General features: G+C 37.4%; 1 long non-coding RNA gene across 3 annotated transcripts in view; it reads right to left on the bottom strand.

Moving 5' to 3' along the window:
• Window positions 1–236: 236 nt before the first annotated feature.
• Window positions 237–19,270, bottom strand: part of LOC104006747 (uncharacterized) — a 71,467-nt gene continuing 52,433 nt past the window's right edge. The window contains exons 9-10 of one of the 3 annotated variants that reach the window (XR_001718317.3): window positions 3,719–3,863; window positions 237–2,811 (exon numbers count right to left, since the gene is read on the bottom strand). This is a non-coding gene — a long non-coding RNA (uncharacterized LOC104006747). Of the gene's footprint in view, window positions 2,812–3,718; window positions 3,864–17,615; window positions 18,326–19,270 lie in introns of those variants that run through there. The other 2 variants (XR_001718315.4, XR_010157926.1) reach the window with 2 other exon arrangements.

Genomic DNA, 19,270 nt, shown 5'->3' with positions numbered 1-19,270 from the left:
CTATTTGGTGTTTTCTAGAATATGTTTTAGAATAAACACAGTGCCAAGACGAGGCACCAAAAGAACAATTGGCCTGATACTACTGTTTGGAGGGTCTGGAAGAGAGATATTTAAACACAGTATTTTATATGTATTTCTAGGTGCTAAAGCAATATTTATTTTCTTAAAGAGGTTTTCTCCAAAACATATGCAAAAGGGTTACAAGTAAACCTCCTCACTTATACAAGTGTGTAAAATTTTCCACCCTTGAAGCCACAGCACATGTATTTCTAAAAAAGAAAATATATATATATATATTAGCAAACCACTAACACATGTGCATACACTAGGAAAATTGGATTACTTTACTTGACTGAATGAATAGATGCATTTACTTCTGAACCCTTATTTGAATATAAACTTGTAAGAACTGATCACTTATATTTAGAATGAACAAAAACCTACAGAAAAGGGAGTAGATAGGACCACAGGCCAGGTCAGGTCCTCCTGCCGTTGTCTGCCTTAAGTGGGGTAATGTATTTTGATCTGTGGTCTTAGAGACCTGAAATTGCGTAGTGTATTCCTGTCCACTGACTGGCATGGGTATCTTTCTAGTGTGTGTTATTTTTCTTTTATTAGGATAGAAACATTGGTGATAATGAAATTTTAGCACAAGTTTTTATAAATATAAGAATGTGAGAAGGATGATAGCTCAGTGCATGCAATCTTTTTGGCTTATACATTTGAGTTTTCATTGACATAGAAATCATCTAGCAAAGATGACCTCAGGCTTTGAACTTTTATAATACTCTATAATACTATATTAATGTTAAGTATCAACTGCTACATACCTGTATGATTATTTAAGAGCTCCATTTTGTCCAACATAATCATTGAAATATCTTCAGAGCTTTATAATGACATAAACTTAAATTCCTCTGTGAAGGTCAGGAAACATGTGTTGTATTTCTACTTGGAAATTTCTCTTTTCTCTTTTTGTGATCATTACTTGTCAGTCTCTTTTTCGCTTTTCGTCCCTTCATCACTGTTATTAATAGACACTCTGCAAATCCATCCCACCATGCTCAATCCCTCCTGCCATGGACAAATACTTGTTCAAGTAATTCATGGAAAAGTAGATGCAAGTGGATGCAAGCATTTCCCTCCCAAAGTTGTGTTTTAAAGGAGCTGAGAGCTTCTCATGTTAGGAGTAAAGCAATAATACCTTAATGATAGACGCAACGAACACAAGTGAGGAGTAAAAAATTTGCTGGAAAGGAGTTTTTAGAAAACTAAAACCTAAAATCATACAGTAATTAAATCGAATTAGTATAGTCAGAGTTACATTATCAGAAGTAAGTCTGAGGCCAGGCTTGGTGGCACACACCTGAAAATCCAACACTTTGGGAGGCCAAGGTGGGAGGATCGCTTGAGCCCAGGATCAAAAGTGACAGTGAGTCATAATCACGCCACTGCATTCTAGCCTGGGCAAAGAGCGAGACTCTGGCTCAGAAAAAAAAAAAAAAAAGGAAGGAAGTTTTAGTATATTTGGGGTGCCATAAGAGGGAATGAGTAGGTGGATATTTAGAAACCAAAGCAACATTTGACAAGGTATATGTTCAGAAAATCAGATTATAAGCTAACTCTAGAAATTGGACTTGTTGAGGTGACAGGGCTAGTGTGGTTAGACCCAACTGAATTCTAGGTTTCCTAACTCCAATCCAGAACTTCCTTTTAAGATTTGCTGTTTTATGACCTCAGTTTTCTATCATATAGTAGATACCAATAAATATTTGACTAAATGAATCATTTTCACTATTCATACTCTTATTCTCCACATTATTCCAGATACGAGGATTTCTCTACACGATGAGTATCCTAAATCATGTATTAGAGGAGGCCAGCCTGTCTCAGTGATTACTTAGAGAGGAATATGTATACATTAATAGTCTTAAACAGAGAACACTTACTTTACTCCAAACTGAACTGTACACAAGACAGGAATATATAAAACATACAAAAATAGAGCTTCTATAGTTCAAAATTAAATGTGCACAGGACATACACTCCCTTCTATTGGTACTTCCTACAGAATTGTTTTGGCCCAATTAAATCTATTTATGAATAAAGGGCACTGAGGCTTAGGGGCAGTTCACCTAAATCCACATGGGAATTCCAAAGCTGGAATAGGAATTCATGCCCCCCTTACCTTGACCTAGTGTTTTTTCTGGTAATTTATACTGCTTGTATGCATACGTCTCGATTTAGCGCTTTTGCTTTTTCTTTCTGTTTGTTTACTTGTTTGCGTTCAATTTTTTAGGTATTTTCAAGCTCTAACATTGATAAGCTACAGCAGTACACTTTCCCACTTAGTATTTTTACCAGTTTTTATTACTGTCTCTAAAATCTAGATGATGCTAATACTAACAAACTTTTGGTCAAATATAGAATAAAATAAATATATTTAGCTAATTTGATCAAAACTCCAAATGAACATGGTTTAATTAATTACAACAAACCATGGAGCCACAGTCAATTCTGAAAAGAGAAATCCCATAAATGCAATTTACTTAAATAGTTTATACTTGGTTTCATTGTTTTATAAGATTGAACAATGACAAAGTTATCTTTTTATAATTAATTAAAAGTTACAATAAGTTGGTGGTTTTCTAATGCAGGATCCACTGTAAAAAAAAAAAAGAAAGAAAGAAAGAAAAGAAAAAGAAAAAGTCAGGAGGCTGAGGCAGGAGAATCACTTGAAGCCGGTAGGCGGAGGCTGCAGGGAGCCGAGATCACGCCACTGCACTCCAACCTGGGCAATAGAGCGAGACTCTGTCAAAAAAAAAAAAAGGCACTCAGACATCTAAAGTGAATTTCAAAGAGAGAAAATCACAGACTTGGAAAACATGGAAGTTTTAAAACTATGGTAGTAACTAAGACAACATAAAGATCTGGTCTTTTGTTGCTGTTGTTTAAAAAAACACACTTTTTAATTTTTAAAACTAGCCTCCAAAACAGTTCATCTTCACATTTCCAAAATAAAGTTTTAACTAACATTCCCTCACTAAATGAATAAAAATGTAATACCCCAAATAATGTTCAAATTACTGGAGATTAGATAGATAGATAGATAGATAGATAGATAATAGAGTTAGATAGAGATACATGATAACAATATAAAAATCATATAATATATGTGTATATGTATGTTTGTGACAAACTAGTTACTTCAGATAGCAATATAGTAATGGTAATATAATTTCCAAAATAACAATTAATACCTATAAAATAAACTATAAGATATTAAGCACTTTTGCTCAATCATTTAATTTCAAAACAACCCATGAAGGAGTATAATAGAGTATATATACTTTGTATGTATTTTATATGTATTTTATTTTTTTGACTGAAGACTATTGGTGCATATGAAGAGTAAATAATATGAATTATTCATTGTGAAGACCTGCCCAAAAGCCTTTTAATGTTGTTGTTGTCACTAGTGTGTGCAAGTATGCATGTGTGTGTGTAGGAAAAATTACAGAAAATCCAGAGACACGGAAGACCAGATTCTCCTAAAATCCCACTCCACTAACATCACCACTACTATGATTTTATTATATTAAATTCCATCTCTTTCTATATGCATAGAATTATTACAAATAAATAACTGTCCTAATCAGGTTAGATGGTATCATTGCTTTCTTCTAACAGAATCTAGAGGCTCAAAGAGAATGAGGACCTTGCTCGAGGGCACATCATTCCTTGGTGGTCTCCGTGGTCCAGTTTCTATTCACATGCCACCCTCCCTCATCCATCCAGGGCCAAGTGATTGCAGAGGTACAGGTCCAAGGTTGAGAGTCAGGCATAGAAACACATATGTTAACCTAGACAGCAAGAAAACATTGTTAGGATTAGATTTCCTCCCATCCATTAGATATGTCTTTAGTAAATACCTGAAAGAGATGGAACTCAGCTCCCACATGCTTGGAAATGGAGCGTATCTGTCTGTGCTTTTGCCCAACAGTGTGAGCGTAGCCAGGCACAACCTTGAGCCATTACTTCCAAAGAGAGTAACACGAAGCCTGCCCACCCATCGTGGAGGCAACATTTTTTAAAAGGCTACTGCTGTGTAAACTGGATATGAGAGCAGGAACATTTTTATTTTTGAGGAAAATAGCTCAGTAAACATTCCATCACATTTCACAGCAAATACGTTCCACCCACTGACACAAAACCCCTGGCCTACTCTCCTCTGGGTTACTTCTAGCTTTTCAAACATCCGGTAAAAATAAAAGCAAACATAGCTCTCTTTTTTAATTCCTTCTTTCTTTGAAATTGCCATATGGCAAGGGTTTCTCTTAATATCTCTTAATAAAACCCAGTAATATTTAACAGAAAAGCAGCCACTCCCACTGCAGGAAAAGGTAAAACTCAACCCACTAAATAATCTGTTCAAGCCATGAGGAAAAAAAACGAAGCTTATTACTAGAAAGTCAGGCAAGTCCCTTTGTATTCATTCCAACAGCTGCTTAGCATGAATGGAGGCCAAGTAAGGAAAATTCAGGTAAATATTCCAGTTTAATACATTTACCCAGGGGTCAAAAAGACACTGTGCTTTTTGAGGGTGTGGTGTTATACTTATCCTTAAAAGGCAATTTTTAATATAAAAAGTGAAGCATTTTGATTTACAGACCTTAATGTATTTCAGACACACACAAAATGTGACAACCTCATGCTTGTGTGACGCTGGAGAACGCACGGGTAAGTTAAGATCCTTGCCCAGGTCCCAGCTGGCCAGAGAAATCATCAAAATCAGAGGCCTGGCCCCATTTGCTAACACTTTCACCCTCGCCTTCCTAAACCTATGAGTCCACTTGCAGAGCTGAAATTCTAAGTAGCTAAATAATATGTGTCCTAGTGCAGTGACTCTACATCGATTGTACTGATCATCCATAGCTATTTACCCTTCCCTACTTAAGAATCATCCTATTGGCCTATTTAGGAATTGGATTTTGGAGACACATGAAATGATGTATAAATGTAACAACAGATCTCCTCCTCCGCCGCCCCAATACATACAATTTTAGACAACCAAAGCAATCATTACCTGAGAAGGTCTTGTTTCTGGCAGAAAAAAAAAATCAATTTAATTATACAAGATGTGTCTTACGTTTTAATTGTTCAGTATAGTGCCTCATTGACAGTGTCTCCCTGAATCTCAGTTTATGAGCTTTTACATTACTCAGATAACTTGCTGAAGAGAAAGAAAAAAGTTCATCATTTTCCTTAAAAGAACTGAAGAGGCATTGTGCCCAAGTCATTAGAACCCTTGACTGTGCTCATAATGATGAATGCATCATTTTTCTTGCATGAAACTTTGGTAACAAATTGCACAGCCAAGTCTTTTCCAGCACTGTTATTCTGTTTTAAAAAACACTGACATTTTCTTAAACAGACATAATTTACAATTTTAAGGAGCACAACAGTGCCTTGGTGTTTGAGGGCCAGAAAGCAAACAACACTCCTTTCAGTTAGATGTTTTAAAGGGGAGTCTCGTGCTTAGTGAGTTCACTACAGCTTAAGGCCAGAGAGACAGAGCAGAGGGAGAACAGAGCACCAGTGCAGCATGTGAAGGTCATGACTAACTGGTCACATTACATTAAGAGTCAGAGCAAGATGGAGGAGCTAGAGGAATGAGAGGGGTGAGCAGGACAGCCGAGCCATGCTCAGCACAATACACGGTGAGGCACCACTGGTGCTATTCCCTTGCCCAGATAGAAGTGGCCGCAGATTTCTTTCTATCAGACCTATGAGGGAAGCAGCAGTCTTGTGGATGCTTCTGTACTTAGAACGCCCTCTCCAGCAGGCCCTTCTGTAAATTTCACACAAAGGGAGCCTCGCCAGTGTCCATGTGCCCGGATCAATATCTGCAGCAATGTTCGATTTCCAGTGGGGTCAGCTCAGCCCAAGTAGATAAATAGAAGTCTGTGTAAGATGCTGCAGGTCTGTTGTTTGGATGAGACTGTAGAAGTGAAGGTTATGTGTAAAGAATAAAAATACCAAGGTTTTATTTCTATAACCACCTATGTGTTTCAGTGCCCTAGGTAAAGTTTCTCTTCCTGTATTTCCTAATAATCCTTAATTAAATAGCAGTGTCTCATGGCTGGGGAAAATTATTTTTGTGAGGGAATAAGCATAAGTTTGTGTGTGTGTGTGTGTGCATTTGTGTGTGTCCTTTTATACACTGAAACTATACATGTGTGTATTATGTATTTATAGATGTATATACAGATACGTGTACATATGTATTTATGTGTATATACATACACATACCTTATACATCTCATTTTCCTATGAGAACATTTTTGCCTTTTTTTGATGTATATATGTTATCTAACCTAAGATATCTTCACCAGCAGAAGTTCAGAATCCAGATGATGTTACTACCATATGAATGAAATGTGACCATTCGCCTGTTCTACAAACATCATTTAAGCTCCTACCCTGTTCCACGCATAACCCAAAACTCATTACACAGATTCCTTCCATGAAATCTCTCATAAATTTTAAAATGCATTAGTCCCACAAACACAGTTACAAACCAGTGTGATGAGTGCAACCAAAATGCAAATGAGGTGAACAAAGCATAGTGTAGAATGATGAAGGGAGTGATTCCCTTTATTGGACAAGAGTCAGTGAAGAATCCTCCTTGGGGAGAGGCATCTCTTCTGAGTTTGAAAAGATGGGGGAAAACAGTTTACCAGGCAAGCAAGGGGAGGAAAATGACTCTAGGCAGAGGAATGGGCAACTGCAAAGGCACAGAGGACTACAACACTGTGGTGTGTGCCTTGTTCAGGTAGAAGGTAACAGAGAAAGGCATCAAGGGGTGGGAAGCCAGGCTAATAAGGAGACTGAAAATAACCCGTCACAATGTGTCCCGTGCTATCAGTTAAGCAGCTTGGCTTTTATTCTAGAAAGCATTACCCAATGTGTCTTTGTGGAAACTAGTACTACAGATATTGAATAGGTAAAACTTGAAAAAGAAATTCCATGATTAAATACATTAAGAGAATTCTGGATTGAACTAGTTTATTCAGGCCATCACTGCTCCAAATCAATGCCTTTGAAGCCTCCAGGAGGAGGTTTCACTGCCCAAGTTTTCTAAATCATATTTTGCCATTTATTAACTTGCTGAAGTTTTTCTCTGGTTCCTGTCCCTTAGGAGATACTGATGTAAGTACTGGATAGGCAGTGAAATATTTTAAACAGTGGAGCAAGAGAGGCCTTATCAGTCTCCTATTTTGACATTTTTGACATCATTTTCTAATGACAGTAAATGGACTAATTAAGAGGTTATTAGTAATTAAGAATAAGGTCCTTATCTAAGGCAGAGGGAATGGAAGCAGAAAGGAAAGAATAATTTCAGAAAATAATAGGTTGTAGAATCGTACTTTCCCAGATCACTGGATGATATATATTTTCTTAGCTGTGAATTTTGGATCAAATGAGTAGCAACTTAGAAAACCATAATGTGTCCCTAACGTATCTCAAAGATCAGTGATAAAATCTACTTATTGTTAGTTTGTGCTTTGTCAACTTTTCTCCTGGAGAAATTGGATTTTGGGCCAAGAAAGTCTATCCCATATTATTTCTCCAAAAGCAACTCATGAAGTAGCTAGAAGGTAGATGAAAGTCAGCCCCAGTCATGGTGGAAAGACCAGTGAGCCTAGACTAGAGGAAATTCTGGAGCTGAGTCCAGTCCTGAGTTATTCCAGAATAAGTCCAGAACTGAGTTCACAGAATAAGTCAAGGTCACTCTACTCAAGTGGTTAGCTAAGAAGCCTTCTACTGCAGATACAGAGTGATCAAAAATTACCAAATTCATAGTGGAGTGAGTTAGGGGTTGGGGTTGGTGGTGGAGGGCTCAATGTAAAACCAGAAGTAACCATATTGTATACCAAAGAAGGCAAATGGGAGATCAGGCCCTCTTCCCTGGGGCAAGAGAGGAAAGGCAGAAAAGGGATTGTATATTTCCTGCACGGCATCCTTGAAAAAGTGTGAATCTTCTGTCAGTTCATATAAATTCCAAATATCTCCCTGCATCTTTAAGGTTGGTAAGATTCCTCAAATTACCAAGAACAAGGGACGATCTTTGATTGTAAACTTGGAGGAGGCTGTGGGGATAGAGGTGGAAAAAGTAAAATCTACCAATAAACTTTCAGGAATGCCCATGAAACCAACCCAAGCAAATGATGCTTCTTTCTGTAAACCCTGCACACTACATCAAGCCTTTTATTTCTATTTTAACCAAAAATATGGCATAAAACATTCAGAGATCTTAAAGGGAGCTTTCATAAATACATTGCAGTTTGATGTGAGCCGAGTGTCAGTCAGAAGCCCTGGTCTAGGAGGTACATGGCCCACATCAAGTATTTTGCTATTTTCTTCTGGGATCTGTACACCCTCCCTGCTGCCTAGATGCATCTATTTGATCTGAGGGCTGTGTGGACACATGAGAGGCATCTCACTTTCTTGCTCTTCGTCTACCTCTCGCCTGTTAAGATTAGGGGGAATTTGAATTTAAATGAGAATTTTAAAAGTGGCTGAAGCTGGTCTGAGCTGGGGTTTTTCATGGGAACGTCAGTACTGAAGAAGTTGGCCAGATCAAAGCCACAGTCTGTGTTCCACAGGAGCTTTTGAAAACTATTTAGAATAAAACAAGTGGAGGAAAAATCCTCCTTGTGCCAGACTGCAGGCTGCTGCTGCTTAAACACACATCAAGGCAGAGCCGTAAAGCTGCAGTTAGCCCAGATACCAGGCCAAGAACTGCAGCCTCTCTTTGATTTTTTTTATCCATTTCTTCCCAAAGGAATGAGGTCGCCAACCAAACAGTTGCACCTGATCCTCTCAGCTCCCTTTGAAGATGCTTGCTTGCCCAGTTCACGTTGCTATCGTCCACAGAAGCTGTATCGTGGGATGAGGAGAGGTGGCTTAGGAATAGGTTTAAACTAGGAGAAAATGCTTCATAACTGAGCTCAGTCTTCATCTATGAGGAGAGCACCATAAGATGGAGGATGTAAGGGAGATATTTAACTAATACCTTCTGCTTCTGGCTGTTTTGCCCCTTTGCTTTTATTCCTCAAGAGTTTGCAAAGTTTTCTCCACCACGGTAACCTAGATCATCTTCTATTCATCTGGATATCAAAGAATCCAAGAGGGTTAGAGGAAATATTCCTTCTCAGTGCCTTCCAGATAAGATGTAGACTACAAAACCCAGGACATTCTGTTCTGCTGCACTGCAAGTGTTGGTAACTAAACTTAGTAACTAGTTTGGCAATGTCAAGGGGAATGATGTTGGTGAAATGCAGGAGTCAGGTTGGTTTATATTTGATTTTGATTCCTGGCCTCCTCACCCCCAGGCAAGGAAAGGTGCAAAATAGCAAGAGTAGAATTACCATCTTCAGGAGGAAACACAAAAGCATCTGTTTAGCTGTCTCTTCAATTATGTTGGAAGGAATATAAGAGCCCAGGCCAGTTCTATAGGGCTTGGAACTCCAGGTATCTCACCTTGCTCACTCTTTTGCCCATCTTAAGGGAAGCCTTACTATTGCAGACCTCTCCACATCCACCTATGCTGCTCTAATTAAAGGACTGTCAATATTTTGACTGTATTCACTTTTGCTGATTTTTAATATCCACTGAGGCAGCTTTTAATAATGCTGAACTATCTGCCTGGGCCATCTAAATTAATTCTCCAGGTATGCGTCATCATAACATCATAATCATCTTTCTTGTTTGTTTTTTAGTGCTTTGATTACAAGGGTTAATTGGAGTGGTCTGTTTGCCTAAACTCTATTATTTTTAATGTGCAATTTCTCAGGAAACACATTGCTTTATGGGAGAAAATGTCTGTATTCTTATTCCATTTAATTTCTCATCACCACCTTTACATACGTTGCCATTGAAATTATCAATAGCCATAACTTTTGAATGAATGTTTTATGTCAGGTACTACTCTCAGCACAGTATGTACATTATTTCATTTAATTCTTGTATATTCATCTCATGAAGCAACCAGAAATTTTAGGGAATGCTTTCAACATCACAGAGCTTGAGTAAATGCTATAGTGAGGATTCAGAGTAGGCCAGGGGACTAGGCTATAAATTATCAATGGAAACAGTATCAGCTCTAGGTTTGGATACAAATGAGACACAATAAAACAGACTTTAAACCTGGAAGATACTTGATGGACACTCAAAATATGATGCAAATCTCCAGCATCAGCCACCTTGGAGCCTGTTCAAATACAGATTCTCAGGCCCTATGCAGGCCTAGTGAATCATAATTTTATTATCTTGTTCCGTTTTCAATGTGGACCCTGGAAACATTTGAGAATACAAAATTATTTCAGAGAGTTGTGAATTCAAAGAAGCAGCAGATATTTTCTGAGGAATAAATATGTCTTGAGAATTCTATTTTTGTAAAAGTATAAAGATACATTTGAGTCATTTCAATAATACTTATATGACAATAGTTCTGGACCCAAATAAAATGTTTTTTACTATTACTCTATATATTTTCTTATGTAATGGATACTAGAAGTATTAGTATACAGAGACTTGGGTTTTTTTGCTTTTTTTTTTTTTTAGACGGAGTCTCACTTTTGTTGCCCAGGCTGGAGTGCAATGGCACAATTTCGGCTGGCTGCAACCTCCGCCTCCTAGGTTCAAGCTATTCTCCTTCCTCAGCCTCCCGAGTAGCTGGGATTACAGACGCTTGCCACCACTCCCAGCTAATTTTTGCATTTTTAGTAGAGATGGGGGTATCACCATCTTGGCCAGGCTGGTCTCGAACTCCCAAAGTACTGGGATTACAGGCGTAAGCCACCACGCCCGGCTTTTTTTTTTCTTAATTAAAACGGATATTCATGTTTAAAATGTAGGAAAAACCAATGTATTTCAAACTCCTACCTGATGTTGGCACTTCCTTTTCAATATCCCTAACAAAGTGTCACTTAGTTTGTATTTGAGGATTGTTATTGAGAACCATATTTCTCATCAGGCAGCTGATTAATTTTATTAGAAGATCTATTTTTTAAAGTTATTTTAATGTTGTGTTTAACTATACCATAATGGGGTTCAGGATACACTATGCCAAAATATGGTACCGTGACATACTGAAAAACGGCAGAAGCAGATGGACTCTCTGACCTCCTATCCTTCTTCCCTGATATGGGTCATAAAACCTAGGGAGGATTTTCTGCTCTTGCCCTGAAGGAGTTCAAAAGACCTTTGTGTGAGAGGTGTCCTCCCTATACCCTGAGAAAAGGACCATAGTCTGATGTCTGATCTCTGAAGATGAACTGACGACACAGAAGAATCTGAATGCAGGGGCCTTTCCAAGCTTCTCCTAATACGTTACTATTAAACCATACACTTTACCCTATCACATTTCTCCAACACTCTCTACTCTCCATCAAAACTGCCATAATATATACTCAGGTTTAACTGCTTCTTTGGGCCTTCATTTCCTTATGAAGATTCCCAGGATATGTAAATATTATAGTAAATAAATCTGTCTGCTTTTCTCTTCTTAATCTGTCTTGATATATATATATCATATCTATATATCAATATATATTATATATATAAATTATTATTATTACAGGGATCTTAGCCATGAACCTAGGATAGGTAGAGCAACAGATATTTTTTTCTCTCCTACAACCTCATTGTAGTAATTTCAGCTTCTAGAGCTAAAGATAATTAGGAACCCAATCTCATATTATGTCTTCAAATATTCAAAGACATAATATGTCTCTTTTGGCCTAAGCATTATAATTAGCTCCTTCAACTTCTAATCATTTGACATGATTTCCATATACTGAGAGTTTCCTTTCTTTTAGTTTTTGCCCCCTTTAAGTACAGTACATAAAAGACCACTCAATACTCAAAATGGGACTTTTGCCAGGAGAGCTACAGCTGTTATCTTTCTTGTTTGAGGTGATACATGTCTATACTAGGTTACAATTTGAGATATCCTCTTGAAACGTACAATTAACCAAATAGCCTAGAACTTTTAACTTTAACTGTTATAATGCTGGATCCTCAATATCTTCTAACTGGCATAGTTGATTTGATTCTTTTCAATCTAAGCATAAGATTTCATTTTACATTTGGCCCTGTACATTTCAACATGTTGATTTGGGTCTATTATTTCAAAACTGAAATATTTATTTCATTTTGTTCCTGTTCCAATTTGTTAGCTTTCCCTAAACATTTATTCCCTGAAAAAAGAAAATATAAATGAAATGAATTCCTATTAATGTGTTTTTGTTAACCCCTTCTTGTGGCCATCTTCTTAACACTAAAAATTGAGTACTCCGTTCTAGAATTTGCCAGGAGTCAAGCAGAAGATTACCAACCCGTAACCTCCTGATGATTGCATCCTTACCATGTAGACACTAGTCTTCTGGCACTTCACCTGTTCATAACTGATATAGTTTGAATATGTGCCCCCACCCAAATCTCATGTTGAATTGCAATCCCCAGTATTGGAGGTGGGGCCTGGTGGTAGGTAATTGGATCATAGGGGAGGATTTCTCATGAATGTTTAAGCTTCATCCCCTTGGTGCTGTCTTTGCCATAGTGAGTGACTTCTCATGATATCTGGCTGTTTAAAACTGTGTGGCACCTCGTTCTCTCTCTCTCTCTCTTGCTCCTGCTTTTGCCACATGAGAGCCTGCTCCCCTTTTGCCTTCTGCCCTGATTGGAAGCTTCCTAAAGCCTCCCCAGAAGCAGATGCCACTATACCTCCTGCACAGCCTGCAGAACCATGAGCCGATTAAGCCTCTTTTCTTTATAAATTACCCAGTCTCGGGTGTTTCTTTGTAGCAATGCAATAATGGCCTAGTACAATAACTACTCAGAGATTATGAGTAATGATGCTTGTGATAACATCTGGAAATTATTTTGGTATCCTGGACCCCCTAATCTCAGTCTAAAGACAGGAACACATTAAAAAAAAACAGATGTTATTTAAGTATCTCTCTCTTTGGATCTCCTTGGATCCAATTTCCTCTTTACCATGTTTGTTATACCCATTTTTAATCTGAGGATCATTCTCTTGAAGAAAGAAGAAAAACCACTGTAAACTTCGCTTGCTCAGTGTCATTTTCAAATATTATATACAGCCTGCCTTTCACCTACCTTCTCTTTGTTCTAAATATACATTACAAAGTGCTTTAGTTATCCTTAACATTTTTGTGCATTCCTTGGCTTTCTCCCTCATGACATTATTCATGATGCTCTGTGCCATGTCTCCTTTCCCATCCTTGTTCATGGACCCCTTCTGTACATGTCATCCCATTCCCAAAGAACCTCTTCATTCAACTGGACTAAGATTACAATTTGGGGGATTTTCTCTAGGCTTAAAATCAACAAAATAACCCAGATCTCTTCACTTTCATTGTTGTAAAGATGGATTCTCAACATCCTCCCACAAGCACTTTAAGTCGTTATATCCAGGATGAAGCAATTTTCTTTTTCTCCTTCACTACTTAACCTCTTGTAACTCTTATCCTGGTTAATGCTATTTCCATCTAACTAGTTACCCCAGGCAGGAACCAGAAGGGATCTTTGACTCATTTTCCCTCTGAGTCTTTATATCCAATCACTCAGCAAATCCTTCCATTGCTCTCAAATCCATCTCTCCCCCTCCATCCTCACTGCCCCTGACTCAGTTTAGGTCAGTACCATTCTTTTTTCCTGGAGGATTGCAATCATCTCCTTGGTAAGGTGCTCAATGCCGGGTAAGTTTCTCTCTCTATAAACTCCCCTCTACATTGTCAGTATAATACAACCTTCCTAACACACATACTGCATATGATACCTATACTGTTCAAAAACTATACATGGTTTCTTATCAAACACAATATAAAAATGAATGAACTATCAATCCTTGCTTCTGCTCAGCCTTCCAAACTCTAGGCTCCTCATACTACTGTCCTGTACCCTGTACTTTTATCTTTTCCTTGAATCCCCATCCACTGGACATCTTTGCAGAAATTTTATCATTCTTCAAAATTTCAGTAAATTCTCTGGTTTTCTTTTAAATTGTTTATGATTCAGCAAAGTTAAATTTGGCACTTCTTCCTTTACCAGTGGACCATGTAGATGCTTCTATTATTACTACTCATTAAACTGTATGACAGGTATTTGTTTGCATGTCCATTTCCTGGGATAGGCTATGAAATCATGGAAGGTAGGACATAGCTTGATCATATCTGAATCCACTCCTGATACACATGTGCCAGGGTGGCAGGTAGAATAATGCACATTCCCCTACCTCCAAAAATTTCCATATCCTAATCCCCACAACAAGTGAATATGTTGCACCACATGGCACATGGGAATTGCAGATAGAATGAAGGTTGCTAATCACCTGATTTTTAAGAATAGGGAGATTATCTCAAATTATCTAGGGGAGACAATGTAATTACTATGCTCCTTAGACATGAAAGAGAGAGGCAGAAGAGAAGGTCAGAGTCCCTCAGAGGAACTCAACAGGCTCTTGCTGTCTTGGAAGACAGAGGAAGGGGCCACAAGCCCAGGAATACAGGTGGATCCTAGAAGGTGGAAAAAGCAAGGGCCCGAATTATCCTCTACGGCCTCTAGAAAGGACTGAAGCCCTGCCGACACCTTGAGTTTTGCCAGTGAGACCTGTGTTGAATTTCTGACCTCCAGAGTGGTGTCTGACATAAGAAATGTGTGTTGTTTGAAGCTACTAAGTTTGTAGTAATGTGTTACAGCAGCTGTGGGAAAGAAACTATAACATAAATTTCATGAGTAAGTTGGTAAATTGGTTTCAAGTGGATTTTTCGCCTAATTCAGGTAATTTTCAGGCAAGCATCTACTGATAAAGTATGTATTTAGTATAATGGGGCAAAAGCATTTTAGGGGGCTAAAGTCCTATTAGCATATTGAATATACACACATGACTTATTTAGTTAAATAAGGAAAATCAGATATTTTTCAAGCAGGCAGATTTCACATTCACTTTATGTCCTTTTATGAATGTTGTTGCTTTTTTTTCATTCCCTTAGGATTTTTTTTTAGAATTAAAAAGAAAATTATATTCTGTTGAGTTCACTGTAAGAAAAAATCCTTGATATTGAAGTGCATTTCTGGGAGAAATATTATTTGCATTTCCCAAGTATGCTGAGAATTCTTGGCTCCTTTAACCCAGATTTTCAGTGTGGCTGACTTCTGAACCCCATCATCCCAGTCGGGGGCACTTATTTTCAGAGGAGCGTTAGGTGGGTACCACGCTTCCGAAGTTTCTAGGGAGAAAAGTATTTGTTTTCCTTGAGGCTAAAGACTCAATTTGTTACTTAGTTTTTCACTAACTTCATGAATCTAAGACCTAGGGTGGAGAACAGAAAAAGTGATTCCATTCAGTGAAATAGACAAATACACCAGAATAAGAAATAGTGTTAAAATGTTGGATGTGATCCCCAAAGCAAGCAATGCTGTCATTATCATAATAGTCTACCTCTCTCACATTGCTGTGAAGTATAAAACACAGCAAAGTACCTACCTTTACTTAGCCATATTTAGTATTTTTTATGGCCACTGAACATGGTACTCATATTACCATATATTAGCGTATAATTTGCATCTATACCTTAAGGTATTTGGTTTTATTGCTGTTACCTTTTGTGGCCCTATTTCAGTAATGACTCTAATGGAATACAATGATATTTCTGACTCAATACACTTTACAAGCTTGGGAGTTTTACAATGGAAAGTTCTGTTTAAATATAAAATTCTTCCAAAAAATGTCTGTGCATTCTGAATATGGTCAATGGGCATAGGCACTTATCTGGCAAATCTCTAATAGGTGCCCAAGTAAAAGTATTTACCTTCATCCTGAGCTCAATAAAGATATATTTTATAAGTAAAGCTTGAGGTACACATTGTTTCATGTTTGCTTAAAAGAAAGTCGCACACACAATTTAAGGAATCTTACCAGTCTATCAGCAGCTGAAGGTCCCAAGAAAGAAAAATAACAGCTGCAGCTAGAGAATTTGGAGAAAGGTCAGAGGTCAGTGCCTGCATCTGCATTCACTGGGAGACAGAGAGGAAAAATAAAGGGGCTCTCTTTGTGGCAAGTCAGCACTATTTTAGAAAGTGCAGATACTGACTTAATTACCAATGTTCCCTTTTGCTCTGGGGTGCTGCGGCAGGCTATAAATCAATACCTAAGGTCACATTGCTAAAAGCATGAAAAAACTCACTCTTTCTCGCACTTGGGAGCATTGTTTTCTGCTTCTTTCTCAGTGTTACTAGCGTTCGATATCAGATGGAAACAGAGGGCCGCAGTCATTACAGAGGGAATCAGAACTATGAAAGCAGATGTGCAAAGCAGGCCTTCTGAACTCCAGACAACTCTTTAACTGTGTCCAATCTCCCGTCATTACTTGATTGTTTGTTGTTGATTAGTTTATTTGCAATCCTTACACCCTATTCTTAAGCCTAATTCAATAAATAAATGTTACCATGAATTCTGTGCTAATTTGAGACTAAAGTAAACCTTCTTTTTTTTTTTGTAATTCAAAAATAATTTCAATGTAATGTGTTTGGGACTGCTTATATATTTTTATTCATTTCTCTGTCCACATGCTATGAAATTTCCTACATCTGATTTTATAAAGGAAGGAAATGTTGCAAAAACAGTTGCTAGTCCTTTTATTGGCAACTGTCTTTGTAAACCTAGAGAGACTATAATATCTGAATAAGGTAAGATACCAAATGAGAAAATAGTCATTGCTAGGTAAAACATTCTTAAAATAGCTTACCTTGATGATCTGATGAGTCAGAAAGGATTTCTGATGTGTATGCATCAAAGCAATCTATTTGAGATGCCACTGAGGTTTGGTTCACAGGCCACTTTGACAACATCTGCATGGGATAGCCACATCAGAATGTGGACCATTCCAGTAATTGATGCTGGAATCTGATCCATCATGGATCAGATCAACCATGCATCAGGGTAATTTGGTTGTTGAGACAAATGAAATAACTACATTGATTTTGCCAGGGGAAAAATGGACCACATAATAGATGTAACATCTTAAGTATTGAAGCTTTAGGGCTTGGTCTACACATTTAGTGTATCTATAATAGTTTACTTTTCTATGTGTATTATATGCTTTTAAATAGTTTTTGGAACTGAAAAAGGTAAAAATTATGCATATATAAAAATAATGTCAATAATTCCTGCAGAACATCCCTATTTCTCTATGTTTTTCTTCACAGTTAAAATAAAAAAAACTGATATTTTTTCAGAGCTCTTTAACTTGGTCCAACATCCTATGTTTCTTGTACTATCTAGGCTGATACATATGAAAGGTACTTTCTTCCAAAGACCTCCAATGTAAAGATTTTACAATATGTATAAATGTCACTTGATAATTATTTTACTGAATCATATATTGTCAAGTAGTAATATCCCTTAACAGTCATCTGGTTTTGCGACAAAAAGACAGAGGGCATCACATTTTGCTGCAAAGGCTCAGCAGAAGAGAGTACTACAATTTAGTAACTAATTTGTTTGGAGGGAAAATTTCTAATAATTAAGAGGCACTACTTCCTTAGGGTGGCAAGTGTTTATTTATCTAATTATCACTGCAAAGTGTTCCACTGATAATATAAAATCTGCTACCTTTCCCAGAGTCGACAAAAGGAGATTTAACTTAAAATGAAATAATAACATATAGTAGCAACCAATATTTTCCCAGACTTCATCAGGAAAATGTGAAGTTGAAAGAAGAAATTCATTTGCTATTCTCCAATGAAAATGGGAAATAGACAGAAAATGCTGTTCGTTCTGTTGCCACAATGAGTTCTCCAGAATGAACACACATATTATTATAACTGCCCTGATTATAAAACACAAGTCATAATTGAAGGTAGTGTCTACCCTAAATACTGAGGGCAATCTGCTCTGGCATCTAGCTCCCCATTCTGCCTTTAGGGAACCATTGAGCATATGCACATTCCATCAGCCAGAGTCTGCCAGCATCTAATGCCTCTCTAGGGCTTCACCATTACCCGATTTGAATGCTGAGAAGATGCTCATAATTGCTTATTATGACATTAGACAAGAGAATTCAAGTCCCATTTGATTGTAATGAGTTTGTGGAGTCTCTGCTTTCTGTGGTCCAATCACATACAGAAGTGAATGTGAGGCAAGTCTGATGAAACAGAATTATGCTTGAAGAGGTGAGCATGAGGCTCGGACCTTGTTCACTTAAATTTTTTTTTTCTTATAACTTTCAGCATTCTGTTGATGAAAATAAAAGTAATATTAATTATAAAATCTTTCAGCAGGAAAACTCAAAATTCTTTCCAAACTAAATTATTTTCCCAGGTTACCACTGAAATAATTCAGACTTCTTCTCCACATTGCAGATAAGCACATTAAATGGTAAAGAAATAAAATTTTTTATTTAAAAAGATGTACACGGTGAGTGGCAGAATCAGTTAGTATTGCATGCAGCATAAAACTTAATAAAAAGGAAAAAATGTGTACATCTTACACAGATACGTGCATTGAAGCTACCTACATAGAATTAGGTGAAACATCTCTGTGATTATTTGAGTATGAGAAGTGTTTAAGAAATTACCTCTATCTTATTTTTACAAGCTAGAAAGTCAAAGAAAGCCTGTTAAGATAACATGTGGCACGGCTATGCGGAAAGGGGCAAAAAGAGGGAATGGATTGCTTGTGATTTCTAAGTGGAAAAGCTAGGAACCATTTGAGGTGCTTGGGATTTCATCATTCTGTGCTTTGATAAAGCATCCCAATTCCCATTTACTCACAGTAGTAACCAGATGGCTGAAGGAGGGAAACAAAGATGAATTGGATTCTAATGGAAAGCACACTGAGACCCCAGGGCTTTCCATTCAAAGCTAAAGCTGAAACTGGCCAAAATGTGAAAGCACAATGGGTAGGTGTTACAGCGAAACAGCCTTCAACGCACAGGCACATTCGCTATCTTACAGTATGCAGGCATATATAATATTAATTGCTTGCCCAATCAAGTATTTTTTTCTTATAAAATAAAGAATATGCTGCTGTGGCCATTCTAAAGACAGCACTAAATTGCTTTCATCTCAAGCTGGCTCTGAGTTATTAAATAAATATCCGATTGCCAGAAAAGAAAAGCTGTGAGTTGTGATTCTCTTTTTGAAGGAACCCTCACAAGCCATTTTAAAAAAATAGTAC

This window comes from Pan troglodytes, chromosome 5 (assembly GCF_028858775.2).
Source record: "Pan troglodytes isolate AG18354 chromosome 5, NHGRI_mPanTro3-v2.0_pri, whole genome shotgun sequence".
Taxonomy (NCBI): Eukaryota; Metazoa; Chordata; class Mammalia; order Primates; family Hominidae; genus Pan; species Pan troglodytes.
This window is presented reverse-complemented; position numbering and strand designations above follow the sequence as displayed.